The following is an 18,865-nucleotide window of genomic DNA, read 5'->3' on the forward strand; positions in this document are numbered from 1 at the left end:
CTTGTACATATATAAATAAATATATGTATATGATAAGCAAATAAAAAAAAAGATTATGTGATATAAATGATAAAGTGTAGGTCTCATGTAACTGTCTCATCTGTCCAGAGAAATGTTTCAAGGTGGTTGTCATCTCCTACCCCAGTGTTGCTTTGTTTGTTTCTTGCCATACTAGGTCAGGTGCTTCCCCCACCCCCCTCCCCAGCAGTGCAGGTGTCTGGCCCAGTGGAGTGCCATGCCCTGGCGGGACACGTGGAGACTGTCTGTGCCAAGGGTGCACCAAAACACTTCAGCATTTCTAAAAAAAGGAAATCTTGTTCCAACTGTAGTTCTTAACTTTCAACTTGATGTTCTTCCATTGCATGTACAGTCCAGCCAGCTGGCCTTGTGTGTGCAGGAATTACTACTCAGCAAGTTATGAATGTTTGAGTTAATTTACAACTTCCTTCCCCATGGCTGCCTCTAGTGGGGGGGAGGGTGGGGAGAGTGACCAATAGTGACAACAACTATGAAATGTGGTGCTTCATCAGCTTGCCCTGTATGCGTCCAAGCCACCTGATACCTGACCCCTCCAGCCACACTGTGCATGGTGTGGCAAACAGTTTCTTTTATCATGATCATCACCCATACGAGTACAGTATCATGCACCAAGCTTCATGCTGGCCACACCCTCACTGGCGTCCCAGGGCCTCAGGGTCTGTGGGCACCAGGACCAGCGGTGTGCCCCAGCCTCCAGGCCATGCTGGGCCAGCCTGGGCTGGACCACCTCGCCCCAGGGGGAGGTGCCCCCAGCAAGAGTGCATGAACATGGGTGACTTCACCCACAGTAGTGTGGTTCTTTTAGTTAACGAGGAGTAAGTGGCTTCAGTTGAAGCCTAACTGTAGATCTGAAAAGCCATTCATATAGTTAATAACTACAGAAATTTAATTATGAAATCATCATAACTTTACATTAAAGAAAGTATGGTATACACACATTACCTTTGTCATCTCATTTACAGATGTGAGGAAAGTGAATGTTTGCATGTTCTTTCTTATAGAATATATATATATATATATATATATATATATATATATATATATATATATATATATATATATATATATATATATATATATATATATATATATATATATATATATTAGGCCTGTGTGCAGTGTTCATCGTGTCATCACCACTGGTGCAGTGGCCATTGTGGTGGCCTGGTGGCCGGATGGGCCGAGTGGCCCAGTTGCCGGGTGGCCTGCTGCTCACTCATCATCAGCATGTCAAGAGTAACTACTGAATGTTCCTCTGCCAGCCAGCCAGCCAGCCAGTACCCTGCAGTGCTGCTCGGCCTGTGTTCTCACCACTGCTGAGATGCACCTCAACCACTCTGGACTTTGGTTCACTTTTTTCTCAAGTCACTTTTGACTATATGACAGTTATCAAAAAGCTGTGGAGGATTTGCAGTGCTGGGTAAACATCTCTGACTATTGTTGTTGTAGTCTTGTAATGGTCAGTGTGGGGATTACTGTAGCTGGTGCAGTCACTAACCTCAGCCATTAAGGGAAGGCTCAAAGGGAGAGGCAGTAATGTTACTTTGATTTCATTTGATTTGGCATATATATATATATATATATATATATATATATATATATATATATATATATATATATATATATATATATATATATATATATATATATATATTAAACATAAATGTACCTCACTTGTATGTGTCTTGTTCTTGAGTTTGTTTGTTAACCATTTATTTTTAAACTTTCATCCCACAAATCATCTTATGTTAAGAACAAATCTGTCGACTGAAAACTTTATCATTAGCATTAAGTTTTAGGTGTACTTTGTGAGGAGTTCCCAGTTTGTTTTTGGTGTGTGCAGGGCAATTCCCGAGCCTCCCCAGGGCTGGTCCTGGTGTCTGGGGCAGGAGGGGCCCTGTGCTGGCCACCCGTGTCGGCACGTCTCTGCGGCCGTGGCCTGCTGGTGCACGCGTGGCCTCAGGTTGGACTTGCACATGTTATGTTTGGTGATCTTCATATGTATTATGTTTTCAAGGGCTCAGAATTACTTATGACTTCTTTAACTCATCCTAGATATTTATTTTGTGCAATTGAAATGTAATAAATCCTTATTACCTTAGTAAATTAATTAAAAACACTATATATATATATATATATATATATATATATATATATATATATATATATATATATATATATATATATATATATATATATATATATATATATATATATATATTGTGATAAGGGAGATGCAATGAATTTGGACTCATAAAGATATGTCTATTTCAGAAATTAACATATCAAGGTTTTACAATAATTTCTATTGGTTAGCCAAGATAAGAAGTATCCAACTTTTTCTTCTTTAGAGTTGCTCAGGAAAGGTCTTCAGGAAAAGCTTTCATTTTCATAAAATGGTTGCAACTTTGGTCGCAGGCAGTGCACTCAGTACCTGCGAATGTGGCTGCAGTCACTAGCGGGACTTTCCAAAGCCTTCTCTCACGACACTAGTCACCTCCCAGATAAAATGTTGGCCGAGCTGTATCCTGGGCAACTTGATTTTGATCTTGTGCTTATCCTTGGCTTACATTGCTGATGGTTGGAAGCTGTTCTTTTAAAGTTTCTGACATTTAATACATTATCATACTAAATTTTTGCCCAGACAATATTTTACTCCTCCCAACTGCCCTTTAATTAATTGGTTTGTTGCATTCAAGCATTGCTCCACTTGGATGTATTTTCTTCAATATATAAAGCATTTGATTAGTTGTAATGTATTGTACCACTTCCTGATTATCAATTGTTTTATCTTAACTTTTGGCAGAAATATCAAACATGAGTGTGCTATTAAGAAATATTTGTAATTGCCACATCAGTAAACATTTCAAGTGACATTTTGTAGAGTCTCATATATCTCAAGTGTGTTAATATCCTGTGTTTTCTTCTTTATATTTGGAGTACATATATTTTCCTTTTCCTGCTTATGTTAATGGTTGCAATATTCTCTCTTGGTTCTCATTTGTACATATACTTTTTGAGACATTTTGTTATGGCTGCTGGTTTTGCCATCCACACAATGTACTGTTTAATCTGAGTAGCACACACACACACACACACACACACACACACACACACACACACACACACACACACACACACACACACACACACACACACACACACACACACACACACACACACACACACACACACACATTTATTAGCTCAGTGGGAATGTCCTACCACTTGGCAGGCTGAGGTTTGCACTGTGCTCAGGTTGCTAAGTTTTTGTTGATGAGCAAGCAATTGCTGTCCTTGAGCAAGAGGATGGGGTGTGCATGGTGTGGAAGGTTTCAGCCTCAGTCCTCACTCATAGTTTGGATTACAGGAGCTTGAAGGTTTCTCAAGGAGGGCAATTGCTGGCAGTAGCTGGTGATCTTGAATCCAGGATGCTATTCTCAACTGGGTGAATTGCACACACACACACACACACACACACACACACACACACACACACACACACACACACACACACACACACACACACACACACACACACACACACACACACACACACACAGCCTCATGATACTCGCTCATCTCCAGAAAAGCAACGAAAACGAACAAGAAAAAAGTATGTCAACTGTTGATTGATGCCCATGATGATTCTTGTCGCTCCCTTGAGGCAAACACTCACATCAACCTCCAGTGTTTGTAATGCATGACATCCATTTTGGCCCTAGGTCTCTGGCATGGAGACTCTGGCCACCACTATGTCAAATCATCAATTATCCCTTCTTGATATATACATTTCATCTGTGCACTCGATTGTTGTTTCTATTTGACAGTGTAGAATGTGTATAGTAGTGTGGCTTTATTAGTTTCCCAGGCAGGGAGCTCTGTACCTTTGTTCTGGGTGTTTGAAGGGAGGCAGTCAAGTGGCTTTGGGAGCAGCACTCCTCCCCAGGCAAGCGTTGTGGGGTTGAGGGGCCGTGGGAGCCTTGAGTGGCCCCAGGCTCTTGCTCGGCACCTGTTTAGCCTCCACACCAGTCAGAGAAATTGTCTTTTGAACATGAACGCTACCTAAGGTGTGACAGTGTGGTTCCAACCATGATGGCTAGCTTTTTCCGCCGCTGCTTATGGCCGCAGCATCGGGCTGGAGGTGTTGTGTGAAAGCAATGGTGGCTGGACCTGGCACTGGCCTGTCTGGTGGGGCCACTCCACCTCGCTGCCACTGTTGTGTTAGTTATGTTTACATGTGTACAGCCACACTATTATTGATCATAAATGGATGATACATATATATTGTATAGTCATGGAATAAGATTCACATATTAATATAACTCATGATCATAGCCATCAGTCTATCACATCCAGTGAGTGCTAAAGATTTAACTTGTTAGTTCAAGTAATTTATGATTGAGTTACAACTCTCCCTTGCACTTCGTACTCAGAATATTATTTTTTATGGAGTTGTAGCTGTCCACCCTTCCATTCCTATTTTGTTTCAGTATCTTGAAATGTACTTCCTGGAATCAATGGATGCATATTAATGCAGTAACATACTTCCCTGTATTATATTGTGAATATTTAAATAAAGGACGATTGTCCTAATTACTAATGCATTTTTATTTTAATTTTGCCACTTTCACAGAAAAACATGTTATTTAGATCAAGTCCACTGGAGAACATGAATGTCTATCCTCTCACTAACTCTCCACAGTGCACAACAATTAAATAGCAAGTGATATTGTGACAACAAAATAAACTGATGAACACTACAAGTACAATCAGAAATATCAAAGCTGGATTTACTTAATACATAAGTTATGCTTTCTCCTGGAGAAAAAATGGTTGTGGAGGCCTCAACACAGATCAGGTCAGTCAACAAAAGGAAGTGCTTGCAGCTCATCCACACAAACACTCGACGCAACCCTTCGCCGAGCCACCCGTGGGCTGAGGTCAGACTGGTCGTGGGTTGTGCCTCATGTAAGTTGTTTTTCTTCACACCATTGGTGTGAAGAAAAACACGACAACCTACGACACCGGTGCGGTTACAGTTTCTTGTTATTTTTTACACCCCAAGGAACTTTAATAAAAGGCGATGCCTTCCCGCGCTGTCCCCATCCAGACAAGTGAAGACCAGCAGATACACCCATAACATTGCGATCTTCAGTGTTGAGCTATGGGAATTACCACTTCCTTTTTTGCATACTAGAAAAAATATAAATAAATAAATAATAAATAGATAAATAAATAAATAAATAAAAATGATGTTATGTAGACCTATAATCAGTGGCAGTTATGCCAAATAACCACAATATCGAAAGAAATGCACCAAACGTTTCCAGGAGAAATGGTAGTAAATTTTTTTTTTATTGTTTATTGCGTGACAAGGAAACAGTAGAACAAAAATTCAATCATTAGATGCCTTTTAAAATAATGTAGTCACATGATATCACACCTAATTCTAAATAAGTGCTCTAAAACCTAATATCACACACACACACACGAGAGAGAGAGAGAGAGAGAGAGAGAGAGAGAGAGAGAGAGAGAGAGAGAGAGAGAGAGAGAGAGAGAGAGAGAATTACTGTATATCACATGAGAGAGAGAGAGAGAGAGAGAGAGAGAGAGAGAGAGAGAGAGAGAGAGAGAGAGAGAGAGAGAGAGAGAGAGAGAGAAATTACTGTACGTATATCACATGAGAGAGAGAGAGAGAGAGAGAGAGAGAGAGAGAGAGAGAGAGAGAGAGAGAGAGAGAGAGAGAGAGAGAGAGAGAGAGAGAGAGAGAGAGAATTACTGTATATCACATGAGAGAGAGAGAGAGAGAGAGAGAGAGAGAGAGAGAGAGAGAGAGAGAGAGAGAGAGAGAGAGAGAGAGAGAGAGAGAGAGAGAATTATTGTATATCACATGAGAGAGAGAGAGAGAGAGAGAGAGAGAGAGAGAGAGAGAGAGAGAGAGAGAGAGATAATTATTGTATATCACATGAGAGAGAGAGAGAGAGAGAGAGAGAGAGAGAGAGAGAGAGAGAGAGAGATAATTATTGTATATCACATGAGAGAGAGAGAGAGAGAGAGAGAGAGAGAGAGAGAGAGAGAGAGAGAGAGAGAGAGAGAGAGAGAGAGAGAGAGAGAGAGAGAGAGAGAGAATTATTGTATATCACATGAGAGAGAGAGAGAGAGAGAGAGAGAGAGAGAGAGAGAGAGAGAGAGAGAGAGAGAGAGAGAGAGAGAGAGAGAGAGAGAGAATTATTGTATATCACATGAGAGAGAGAGAGAGAGAGAGAGAGAGAGAGAGAGAGAGAGAGAGAGAGAGAGAGAGAGAGAGAGAGAGAGAGAGAGAGAGAGAGAGAGAGGGGGGGGGGGCTAATAAGGGACAGTATACTAAGGAAATTCAACCTTCAGGCCATCTTTCACCTGATACACAGTTTATTTCTCCTTCATCTATATGCACATGTTTATTTTATATGTATATGTGGACATGATCTCGTCCACCCCAAAGACAGCTTCCCTACCTCTCACCAAGTCCACCCAAGATAAAAAAAAAAAAAATAAAAATATATATATATGATCTGATTTATATGCATGATTTGCCTTCACTATTGCAGTCTTTTGTACTCACAGATATGGTGGGAGACCTGGAAGCAACAGCAAAAAATAAAAAAGAGCGATAGACCATTTCCCAATGCTTTCAATGATCAGCTTTTAATGTTTTGGGAGTAAGGGGGTGGGGGGGAGTATGGGTGACAGTGGACCAATAGCACGTTGGCTTCACATTTCCAATATCATGCCGACTCCTCCCATTATACCTCCATGAGTTAAACCTAAAGTTGGTTAGAAATTTGAAATAACCATAATTTTTTTTTTTTTACTTTATACACTTTATTTACCACGGAAGGAAGGAATAGGAGATTAGTTTAAATATAAAAAAGAAAAAAAGTGGTTACATCAAAATTCTTGTACTTGTAGTACAATAAAAATAAAAAGGGGGCAAGGGATTACATTTAGTTTGTGTAGTTATAGTTAGTTAGTCAGAAATGCCAGTCTTCCGTAATTCTTTTTAGTTTACACACCATAATATACCAAAAACAGGACCAAGGTGGGCAAATAAAAGAAACAGAAAATGGCACCGAACAAATAAATTTACACGTACTCCTCGAGGCAGGATGGCGGACCAGGCTGATAAGGTGCAGGTAGCGAATTTTTATTCCACCATCCCACCTCTCAAGCGCTGTAAGGTGACTTGTGTGCATACCTATGTGTGTACATGAAGGTCGTGTGCACGTAATGATAAGGTCCATGTGCATGTACGTTGCGTGTGTGCGCGGGAATGTGTTTTTATGCGACCTGAAGTTTAAATGCCTGCATGGGTCTTATTTTATTATTATTATTATTATCATATATATATATATATATATATATATATATATATATATATATATATATATATATATATATATATATATATTTTAACCGGTGGCTTTTTTTTTAAGGGGGGGGACGTTTTTTTTTACGTTATCAACTCAATTTGTTCCCACGGAGGATAATTTGAAAACGCTAAATTTAGTAACTTAGGATTTGGTCATTAGCTTTAGTTCGAGGCCTCGCTCCACCGACACGCGGTGCTACTGAGCCTTGACGTGACGGTGATGGGTTGTGGTCAAACAATACATATATTATGTAGAATCGTCAGTCTTGCCATTGTACAGAGTGAACGGGCGAGTATTTAGTGTCGTGAAAACCGCAGTATTGTCAATATTTCTGGATAGCAAATGATAACTTAGCGAGCGCCTTTACATTTGTGGTCATCTTTAGGTAACATTGAGAGCAGATTAGGGGTATGATTACCATGGGCGTATGGTGAATAGTAATATATATATATATATATATATATATATATATATATATATATATATATATATATATATATATATATATATATATATATATATATATATTCATTTTGTTTTCTCTGCCAGGGATTCTCAGCCTTTTGCAAGCTGCGCCCCCTCCCCCCCCCAAGCCAGTGTAGTACAGTTGAGGCCTCCCCTCCTCTCTGAGCTCCCTCACTCGACTGCCTCCCCAACTATGCCACCATAGATAGATAGAATCAGATAGATAAATCGCTAGCCCTTGGTTAGGCAATTATTGTATTGGCCCACACTATTATTATTATTTTTTCCCTCTTCCTGAGCTTGCAACATCCCCCCCCTCCCCTAGAGAGAGTGCTGATGTGGCAGCTCCCCTGCTGCCTTTCTTACCCTCGCAGAGGGCTACACGTGGACTAATTCCAAACTATTTTGTACTGCACTACATGCTGTACAAATGTGTCATGCATAAAGCCTTATTTGATTACATATTAATATGACAGTTTGCATCCAGTGCAACAAATATATCAGTCCCTTCCTGTCCCCCTGGGGGGTGCTGCAGCACAGTAGGGTCCCTCAGGGTTACCTGTCAGCCCACCCAATCATGCTTTAAGCTTGAGTACATCACCCTTGACGATGTTGCTACCACAGTGGCCAGGCCGTGAGCAAGCTGTTCACCACAGTCATCTGCATTGCCTTCCCTGGGCAGAGGTGCAAGCAGGGGCATGCAGGAGGGGTGTTGTGGCTCTGGGCCACTGGCTAGGCTAGGGTACCTCCCTGTCAATCATGTTGCTCCAGCAGTGGCTGGGACGTGAGTGAGCTGTCCACCACCGCCAACTCCATTGCCTTCCTTAGGAAGAGGTGCTGGCAGGGGCGTGTAGGAGGGGCATTGTGACTGGGGCACTGGCTAGGCTGCTCCCATGGTGGCTGTGACATGAAAGAGCCATCTGTCACCATCAACTGCACTGCCTTCCCTAGCCAGAGGTGCTAGCAGGGGCGTGCAGGAGGGGAGTTGTGGCTCTGGGTCACCAGCTAGGCTGCTCCTGTGGTGGTCAAGATGTGAGAACTGTCCACTACTGTCAACTGCACTGATTTCCCTGGGCAGAGGTGCCAGCAGGGGCATGCAGGAGGGGTGTTGGGGGTTCTGGGTCACTGGCCAGGCTGCTCGAAGTGGTCACTGCTGGTTGCTGTCAAGGTCAGCTGGCGAAGGATGGCACTCAACATCTGTAGAGTTTTCCTGGTGCTCCAGGCATCCTTCAGGCCAGTACGCTGCTGTGTGCTGGAGGGGTCAGTGACAGAGGCACAGACAGGGAATGTCCCCTGGCTTACAGTGGGCGCAAGCATCTGCACTCCTTGAGTTTGATGACAGGACACTACACTTTAGTCTTAGCCAGTTATGAGGTGTGGAGTTGATTCTCTGGGAGGCACTGACAGGGATGCTGACAGGAGGTTTCCTGAAGGTGGGGCTCACTGGACACATGGCTTTGGCCCACCTGAGATACCTTGTTTCTGTCCTGGTCTGTCCTTGCTCCTGTGTCTCCCCAAGAGGGTTGTTATTCCCAGGGCCAGGCCCACTGTGATTCTCATAAAAGGGGTCACATGGATTGAGTTGGGTCAGCAGTAGCAGTTTTTCATGTAAACATAGGTCTCTCACCTGCGTTTACTACCATCTCACAGCTCATGTGCGTGCCCACAGGTGCACTTCTAGGTACTTGTGTGTGGGTATTTGTTTGTGGGTTCATACGTGTTATGCGTGGAGCTTGACAGGACTAGTTGCTCTATTGTTCAAAACCTCTGCCATGCCCTGTGCATCGTCATCAGATTTTTCCTTCAACTTTCAATCTTGATACACCTTCCTTCTTCATCTTCCCATTAATATGTCTAAAGAATAGTTTGGGTTCATTTATACACTTATCTATTATATCTCTTTCATAGTTTCTTCTCTCCAGGAAGAGGAATATATTATTCCAGGAAGGAAGAATATATTGATGCTGTGAGATGCTCTCCTCTCCTCTCCTCCCAGTTAGTATCTCCAGTGTACTGATGTGTGAAGATCCATTGCTGAAATAGTGAATGATGGTTAAACACATCAGTTATTGACACACATCTTACCCTTACCCTGACTATTTGTGGAGATGATGTTCTACTACAATATATGTAAAGATATAGAATTTTAAAAAGAATAACTGCTTTTTATCTATTCATTCTCTGATTTAAAACTCATCCTTTATACTTTTAAAGCATCTTAAACAAAAAAAACGTGAACAAGGAAATTACAAATATTATAGCAAATCTGGGATACACTTTACAGAGTACAAACATACAAACATCTCATGGAAATGTTGAAGGAGAGGAAGAAACACTTGTAAAATGTAAGAAAAAAGAAAGAAACACTCCCTTTCATGTTCAAATACTAATATTAATAGAATATTCAAAAGCTGAAGTTCATACACAGAGATTTGACAATTAAAAGCTCTGCAAAGATCAAAAAAGAAATGTAACTGGAAATGACTGATACATTTCATAAAATATTATGTTTAAACCTTTCACTGCTACACAAATTTTCTACTTTAACGCCTATAACTTTTTGTCACTATTCTTGTGCTGAGCTCCCCTAAATATTTCTGCAGTGTGAAAAGATGATATTAACCTTGTTTTCTTTTCTCTCCTGTCATCATCCAAATGACTTACAGCATCAGGAAGATTAGCAAAAGATGACCATGGCTATAAAAAGGTTAGTGCAACCAAGATAACATGTTTTATTCCCAAATTAATGGAAGTATTTAAAGGCAGAATACCAAATTACTACTATACTCAAAACAATTAGTTAATTTTAGACAAACTCTTACGAGTATACAGAAATACCACCTGTGTTATTGTTACCTGTACTGACTTAACATGTGTGTGTGGTGGTCTTCTTGCATCACCATGAGCCAGTAAGGGTCAGGGGTGCTGTCAGGGGGGGTGGCTGGTCAGGCTGGTCAGGCTGGCCATGCTGGGAGGCTGTGGCTGTCTGGAAGAGTAACAAGTCTCACAAAAAACAAACAACACAATTACTGGTCAACACACTACAATACCAAAGCAACACAATCAAGATCAAGAATGTTACAGGTTGAACTACAAACCAGAAACGTCTTGGTCTCAGAATGGAAACCTTACACCTTAGACTACGAATGGCAAGAAATATGGTGTTAACTTCTATCAACTGGAAACGACGATGCCTGAACTAATATTAATTCTTCCAGTTGCTCCCAAAATGGGCTGCTAAAGCAGATCAGCCTTTTCACAAACAATTGTTTATCACTGTCTTCCTTAGGCCCAGTTCAAACCACAGATACTTTCTACAAGAGGCAGTTTCACTACAGGAGCTGTGCCATTGACCCTGGCTGGCATCATGAGTCAGCATGTACATGGCAAAGGCAGCATGTCTAGTTCCTGCATCGGATGGGCATGCCACATGAAGAGTCAAAGATAACACTGGATTCACCCTTTACTACATGACAGACTGACCCATGGGATGTTCATAACATTGTACCACTAGTTGAGGCACCATCAAGACGAATTTTTCAGTTACTTCAGGATATTATTCGATGATCTGCTGGAACAAATTTGATTGGCTAGGATCATGGGCCAGGCAAGCTGATGGAAGTGTAACGTGGTCTTCAAATCACCAAGTGTGTATGCTCCCAATCAGATGCATGTAAATCAACCCATGCATTTTCCGTGTGGTTGGAAGGCAGACTTCGACCTGTGTGGGAACTGTGGTGGGAGGAAAAACCGCACAGTTACAACACTACCTCCCTTTTGTCTCGCACTTAATCTTCTAATCTTGGTAGATTAATAAGATAGGTTGATTAATTAGGTCAAAATCGGATGCCACTGGCTTGCAGGCAGATTTAGAGAAGATGAATGAATGGACAGACAGATGGCAAATGCAGTTTAATATCAACAAATGCAAAGTACTTAGCATAGGTAAAGGAAACCCACATAGTAGGTGCACAATAAACAATGAAACTGGTAGGTACAGGGTACAAAAAAGATTTAGGAGTTATAGTTAGCTCTGAACTCCGTCTAGGAAAGCAATACACTGAGGCCAGAAACAGGCAAGTAGGGATTAATTTTTAAGACTGTTAAAAGTAGAAGGCCCAAAGTAATATTAAAGTTATATTTGGCGTAGTCATCTAGACTACAATGTGCAATTCTGGTCCCTACATCACAGGAAAGATATAGATCTATTAGAATCAATACAAAGAATGACTAAAAGGATACAGGGGATGAGGAGTAATCCTTACAAGGTGAGATTGAAGCTGTTAAATATACATTCTTTAGAGAGACGTAGGTTAAGAGGGGACCTGATAAAAGTCTTTAAGTGGTTTAAGAGTTATAACAAGGGGAATGTAAGCAAAATTCTTAGGATCAGCAACCAGAACAAGAAATAACAAATTCATGCTTGAAAAATTTGGGTTTAAGAAAGAGATAGGAAGAGACTGGTTCTCAAATAGAGTGGTAGAAGACTGGAATGGACTCAGTAATCAAGTTTAGTGCTAAGACATTAGGGAGCTTTAAGAGAAAATTAGACAGGTTTATGGATGGAGATGATAGGTGGAAATAGGTAATTTCATACAGGGACTGCCACGTGTAAGCCTAGTCGCTTCTTGCAGCTTCCCTTATCTCTTATGTTATTATGTTCTTCTCATCACTCAAATGGCAACTCAATACACACACATCCAGAAATCCTTTGAGAATGTTTACCTTGAAAATATTACATCTCAATTAACTTTTCTGGGACATGGATGATTAAAACTTTCCCAAACTTGAATTGAGACATTAAATAAATTTTCCAAAACCTGAAGACATAAATAACTAATTTTTTTCCAAACTTGAACCGAGACACGAGCAAATAAACTTTTCTGACCTTGAACTGAGACATAACTAAACTTTTCTAAACTTGAACCTATGAATAACTGAACTTTCCTAAATTTGAAATGAGACAGTGATTAAAACTTTTGTAAACATGAACAGACATGAATAAATAAACTTTCCTAATCTTGAACTGAGACACAAATAACTAAATTTCCTGTTACTTCAATCACTCCCATAAAACACAGAATAACTTATCCAAAACTTAAATAATTTCCCTGAAATTCAATTTGCCTAAAACTGGAGAAAGAAAACTGATACATAATAGACACACAGATAATTTAATAATGGGAATATTGCAGACAAAAATTACAACACAAATTATGGAACGTGTGATAAGAAATACAGAGACTGAGAGAGAGAGAGAGAGAGAGAGAGAGAGAGAGAGAGAGAGAGAGAGAGAGAGAGAGAGAGAGAGAGAGAGAGAGAGAGAGAGAGAGAGAGAGAGAGAGAGAGAGAGAGAGAGAGAGAGAAATTCATGTACAGCAGAACATTAATTTAACATGAATCAATTTAAAATTATCTAATAATTTAGATTTAAAGCGAATTGAAATTGACATGTGTTGTTTCCCAGCCATGAAAGCCTTTCCATTAAAACAATATATATATATATATATATATATATATATATATATATATATATATATATATATATATATATATATATATATATATATATATATATATATATATATATATATATATATATTTTTTTTTTTTTTTTTTTTTTCTAGGATGGACACTGGCCAAGGGTAACAAAAAAAAAAAAAAGCCCACTGAAATGCCAGTCCCATAAAAGGGTCCAAAGCAGTAGACAAAAATTGATGAATAAGTGTCTTGAAACCTCCCTCTTGAAGAAATTCAAGTCATAGGAAGGTGGAAATACAGAAGCAGGCAGGGAGTTCCAGAGTTTACCAGAGAAAGGGATGAATGGTTGAGAATAATGGTTAACTCTTGCATTAGAGAGGTGGACAGAATAGGGATGAGAGAAAGAAGAAAGTCTTGTGCAGCAAAGCCACAAGAGGAGGAGAGGCATGCAATTAGCAAGATCAGAAGAGCAGTTAGCATGAAAATAGCGGTAGAAGACTGCTAGAGATGCAACATTGCAGTGGTGAGAGAGAGGCTGAAGACAGTCAGTTAGAGGAGAGGAGTTGAGATGAAAAGCTTTTGATTCCACCCTGTCTAGAAGAGCAGTATGAGTGGAATCCCCCCAGACATGTGAAGCATACTCCATACATGGACGGATAAGGCCCTTGTACAGAGTTAGCAGCTGGGGGGGTTGAGAAAAACTGGCGGAGACGTCTCAGAACGCCTAACTTCATAGAAGCTGTTTTAGCTAGATATGAGATGTGAAGTTTTCAGTTCAGATTACAAGTAAAGGACAGACTGAGGATGTTCAGTGTAGAAGAGTTGAGTGTCGTTGAAGAAGATAGTTGTCTGGAAGGTTGTGTTGAGTTGATAGATGGAAAAATTGAGTTTTTGAGGCATTGAACAATACCAAGTTTGCTCTGCCCCAATCAGAAATTTTAGAAAGATCAGAAGTCAAGCATTCTGTGGCTTCCCTGCATGAAATGTATACTTCCTGAAGGGTTGGACATCTATGAAAAGACGTGGAAAAGTGCAGAGTGGTATCATCAGCGTAGGAGTGGATAGGACAAGAAGTTTGGTGTAAAAGATCATTAATGAATAATAAAAAGAGAGTGCGTGACAGGACAGAACCCTGAGGAACACCACTGTTAATAGATTTAGGAGAACAGTGACTGTCTACCACAGCAGCAATAGAACAGTCAGAAAGGAAACTTGAGATGAAGTTACAGAGAGAAGGATAGAAGCCGTTGGAGGGTAGTTTGGAAATCAAACCTTTGTGCCAGACTCTTTCAAAAGCTTTTGATATATCTAAGGCAACAGCAAAAGTTTCACCAAAATATCTAAAAGAGGATGACCAAGACTCAGTAAGGAAAGCCAGAAGATCACCAGTAGAGCGGCCTTGACGGAACCCATACTGGCGATCAGATAGAAGGTTGTGAAGTGATAGATGTTTAAGAATCTTCCTGTTGAGGATAGATTCAAAAACTTTAGATAGGCAGGAAATTAAAGCAATAGGACGGTAGTTTGAGGGATTAGAACGGTCACCCTTTTTAGGAACAGGCTGAATGTAGGCAAACTTCCAGCAAGAAGGAAAGGTAGATGTTGACAGACAGAGCTGAAAGAGTTTGACTAGACAAGGTGCAAGCACAGAGGCACAGTTTCGGAGAACAATAGGAGGGACCCCATCAGGTCCATAAGCCTTCCGAGGGTTTAGGCCAGCAAAGGCATGAAAAATATCATTGTGAAGAATTTTTATAGGTGGCATGAAGTAGTCAGAGGGTGGAGGAGAGGGAGGAACAAGCCCAGAATTGTCCAAGGTAAAGTTTTTAGCAAAGTTTTGAGCAGAGTTCAGCTTTAGAAATAGATGTGATAGCAGTGGTGCCATCTGGTTGAAATAAAGGAGGGAAAGAAGAGGAATATTCCATGAATATTCCCATAGTGACAGGAAATGACATAGTAAAAGCTATTTCTGCCTTAAAAAATAAAAAATGCCCTACGGATTAAATACCTGTGAAAATAATCAAAGAGAACAAAAATCTTCTAGCAGAGCCACTCTCAAAATTATTTAATGATTCAATAAAAGATGGAGTTTTCCCTAATAGATTCAAGCTGGCAAAAATTATCCCTATCCATAAATCGGGAAGTAAAACTAATATCTCAAACTACCGACCAATATCTATTTTACCAGTGTTCTCTAAAATATTTGAAATCATTATGAAGAACTTCCTCATGAACTACCTCAATTCACAAAAATTCTTAAATAATAGGCAATTTGGTTTCCGCCCCGGACTAAATACTTTTGACGCTATAAATGTGTTTACCTCTGACCTACACGATGCCTTGAATAAACATAAGTCTATAATATCCATTTTCATTGATTTCAGCAAAGCTTTTGACACAGTTGACCCAAACATTCTAATAGACAAATTACGTCACTATGGTATTCGCGGTTGTGTGGAAAATTGGTTCAAATCATATTTAACTGGCCGATCTCATTTTACATCCTACAATAACTCTAAATCAACCATCAAACCTATACATCTTGGCGTGCCACAAGGTAGCATCTTAGGCCCTATTCTTTTCCTGATATATATCAACGATATCAGCAATGCCTCTACTGCTTTCAACACTATACAGTTTGCTGATGACTCCACCTTGTACATGATTGGTGATAATCCCACTGACCTAATCTACAGAGCCAACCTAGAATTATCTGCCTTTTCTGAATGGTGTCTTGCAAATCGCCTAACAATTAACACAGCTAAAACTTTCTACATGTTATTTACAAATACCACCACCAAATACCAACCCTTACCTAGACTTACCATATTAGATAAAGATATCACGCAAGTTTCTAAGACAAAATTTCTTGGAGTCACATTTGGCAATAATCTTACCTTTAAATATCACATATCAAACCTTTGCCTAAAATTATCTAGATCAATAGCTCTATTGCTGAAAATAAAAAACTTTGTTCCAGTGGAAATTATGAAAATCATGTATTATGCCCATATATACCCACACTTAACCTACTGTAATCCAATTTGGTCCACTACCTACCCATGTCATTTACAAAATCTAAACATCCTCCACAAGAAAATTATTAGAATCATGACTAATAGTGACTTCCTCCAACACACACCTCCACTCTTTAAATCTATGAAAATCCTTCAACTCTCTGACTTATCAAACTTCTCTATTGCAATCATAATGTTCAAATTTAGGGGGTAGTCACAGCCTGCCCTCTAAAGACAACTCTCTTCCTCCACACAAAACTACAAGCACCTAATAACACACACACCCTTCACTCAAAAAATTTAAAAATCATGGCGACTCCTACACCAGCCTCGGAGTCCCCATCTGGGGAGGGGACCATAAATGTCCCCAGGTCGGACTGCCTTTCCGTCGACGACCCTAAGTGTCTTGACACCCCCCTCAACTTTTTCTTCATTAACTTCTGCAACATTCGCGGTCTAAGATCTAATTTTCAATCTGTAGAACACCACCTCTCCTCTTCTAAACCTCATCTTCTTTTCCTCACTGAAACTCAGGTGTCTGAGGCAACTGACAGTAGCCCCTTTTCTGTTCCCTCCTACTTTCTCTATCCTCATTTTCGATCCAAAGCTGGATGCTGCGTTTATGTGTGCAATGACTTAACCTGCTCTCGTGCCCACGCTCTTGAATCTTCCGAGTTTTCCACCATCTGGCTACGACTACAGAGTCATTCTCATACTAAATTTATCTGTGCTGTATACCTCTCTCCTAACTCCTCTGACTATAAGAAATTCTTTGACTACTTAACTTCCAAAGTGGAGCACATTCTGACCCTCTTCCCTTTTGCAGAGATCTCCATTCTTGGAGACTTCAATGTTCACCACCAGCTTTGGCTTTCCTCTCCCTTCACTGACCATCCTGGTGAACTAGCCTACAACTTTGCTATCCTCCATGACCTAGAGCAATTGGTGCAACACCCTACTCATATTCCTGACCGTCTTGGAGATACGCCCAACATTCTTGACCTTTTCCTGACCTCTAATCCTTCTGCTTATGCTGTCACCCTTTCTTCTCCGTTGGGCTCCTCCGATCACAATCTCATATCTTTATCTTGTCCTATCACTCCAATCCCTCCTCAGGATCCCCCTAAGCGAAGGTGCCTCTGGCGTTTTGCCTCTGCTAGTTGGGGGGGACCTGAGGAGGTATTTTGCTGATTTTCCTTGGAATGACTACTGCTTCCGTGTCAGAGACCCGTCTTTGTGTGCTGAGCGCATAACAGAGGTGATAGTGTCTGGCATGGAGGCGTACATTCCTCACTCTTTTTCTCGTCCTAAACCTTCTATTCTAAACCTTGGTTTAACACAGCTTGTTCTCGTGCTATACATGATAGAGAGGTGGCCCACAAAAGGTACTTAAGCCTTCCTTCACCAGAATCTCATGCACTTTATATTTCTGCCCGGAACCATGCCAAGTCTGTTCTCCAACTAGCCAAAAACTCCTTCATTAACAGAAAATGTCAAAACCTTTCAAGATCTAACTCCCCTCGTGATTTCTGGCATCTAGCCAAAAATATCTCTAATAACTTTGCTTCTTCTTCTTTCCCTCCTCTACTTCAACCAGATGGCACCACTGCTATCACATCTATTTCTAAAGCTGAACTCTTTGCTCAAACCTTTGCTAAAAACTCTACCTTGGACGATTCTGGGCTTGTTCCTCCCTCTCCTCCACCCTCTGACTACTTCATGCCACGTATTAAAATTCTTCGTAATGATGTTTTCCATACCCTCGCTGGCCTAAACCCTCGGAAGGCTTATGGACCTGATGGGGTCCCTCCTATTGTTCTCCGAAACTGTGCCTCCGTGCTTGCACCTTGCCTAGTCAAACTCTCTCAGCTCTGTCTGTCAACATCTACCTTTCCTTCTTGCTGGAAGTTTGCCTACATTCAACCTGTTCCTAAAAAGGGTGACCGCTCTAATCCCTCAAACTACTGTCCTATTGCTTTAATTTCCTGCTTATCTAAAGTTTTTGAATCTATCCTCAACAGGAAGATTCTTAAACATCTATCACTTCACAACCTTCTATCTGATCGCCAGTATGGGTTCCGTCAAGGCCGCTCTACTGGTGATCTTCTGGCTTTCCTTACTGAGTCTTGGTCATCCTCTTTTAGAGACTTTGGTGAAACTTTTGCTGTTGCCTTGGACATATCAAAAGCCTTTGATAGAGTCTGGCACAAAGCTTTGATTTCCAAACTACCCTCCTACGGTTTCTATCCTTCTCTCTGTAACTTCATCTCAAGTTTCCTTTCTGACCGTTCTATTGCTGCTGTGGTAGACGGTCACTGTTCTTCTCCTAAATCTATTAACAGTGGTGTTCCTCAGGGTTCTGTCCTGTCACCCACTCTCTTCTTATTATTCATTAATGATCTTCTAAACCAAACTTCTTGTCCTATCCACTCCTATGCTGATGATACCACC

General features: G+C 40.6%; 1 long non-coding RNA gene across 2 annotated transcripts in view; it reads right to left on the reverse strand.

Moving 5' to 3' along the window:
• Positions 1–9,775: 9,775 nt before the first annotated feature.
• Positions 9,776–18,865, reverse strand: part of LOC135092168 (uncharacterized) — a 57,540-nt gene continuing 48,450 nt past the window's right edge. For both annotated transcript variants that reach the window (XR_010262785.1, XR_010262784.1), the window contains exons 3-4: positions 10,773–10,902; positions 9,776–9,950 (exon numbers count right to left, since the gene is read on the reverse strand). This is a non-coding gene — a long non-coding RNA (uncharacterized LOC135092168). The remainder of the gene's footprint in view (positions 9,951–10,772; positions 10,903–18,865) is intronic.

This window comes from Scylla paramamosain, chromosome 39, assembly GCF_035594125.1.
Source record: "Scylla paramamosain isolate STU-SP2022 chromosome 39, ASM3559412v1, whole genome shotgun sequence".
Classification (NCBI taxonomy): Eukaryota; Metazoa; Arthropoda; class Malacostraca; order Decapoda; family Portunidae; genus Scylla; species Scylla paramamosain.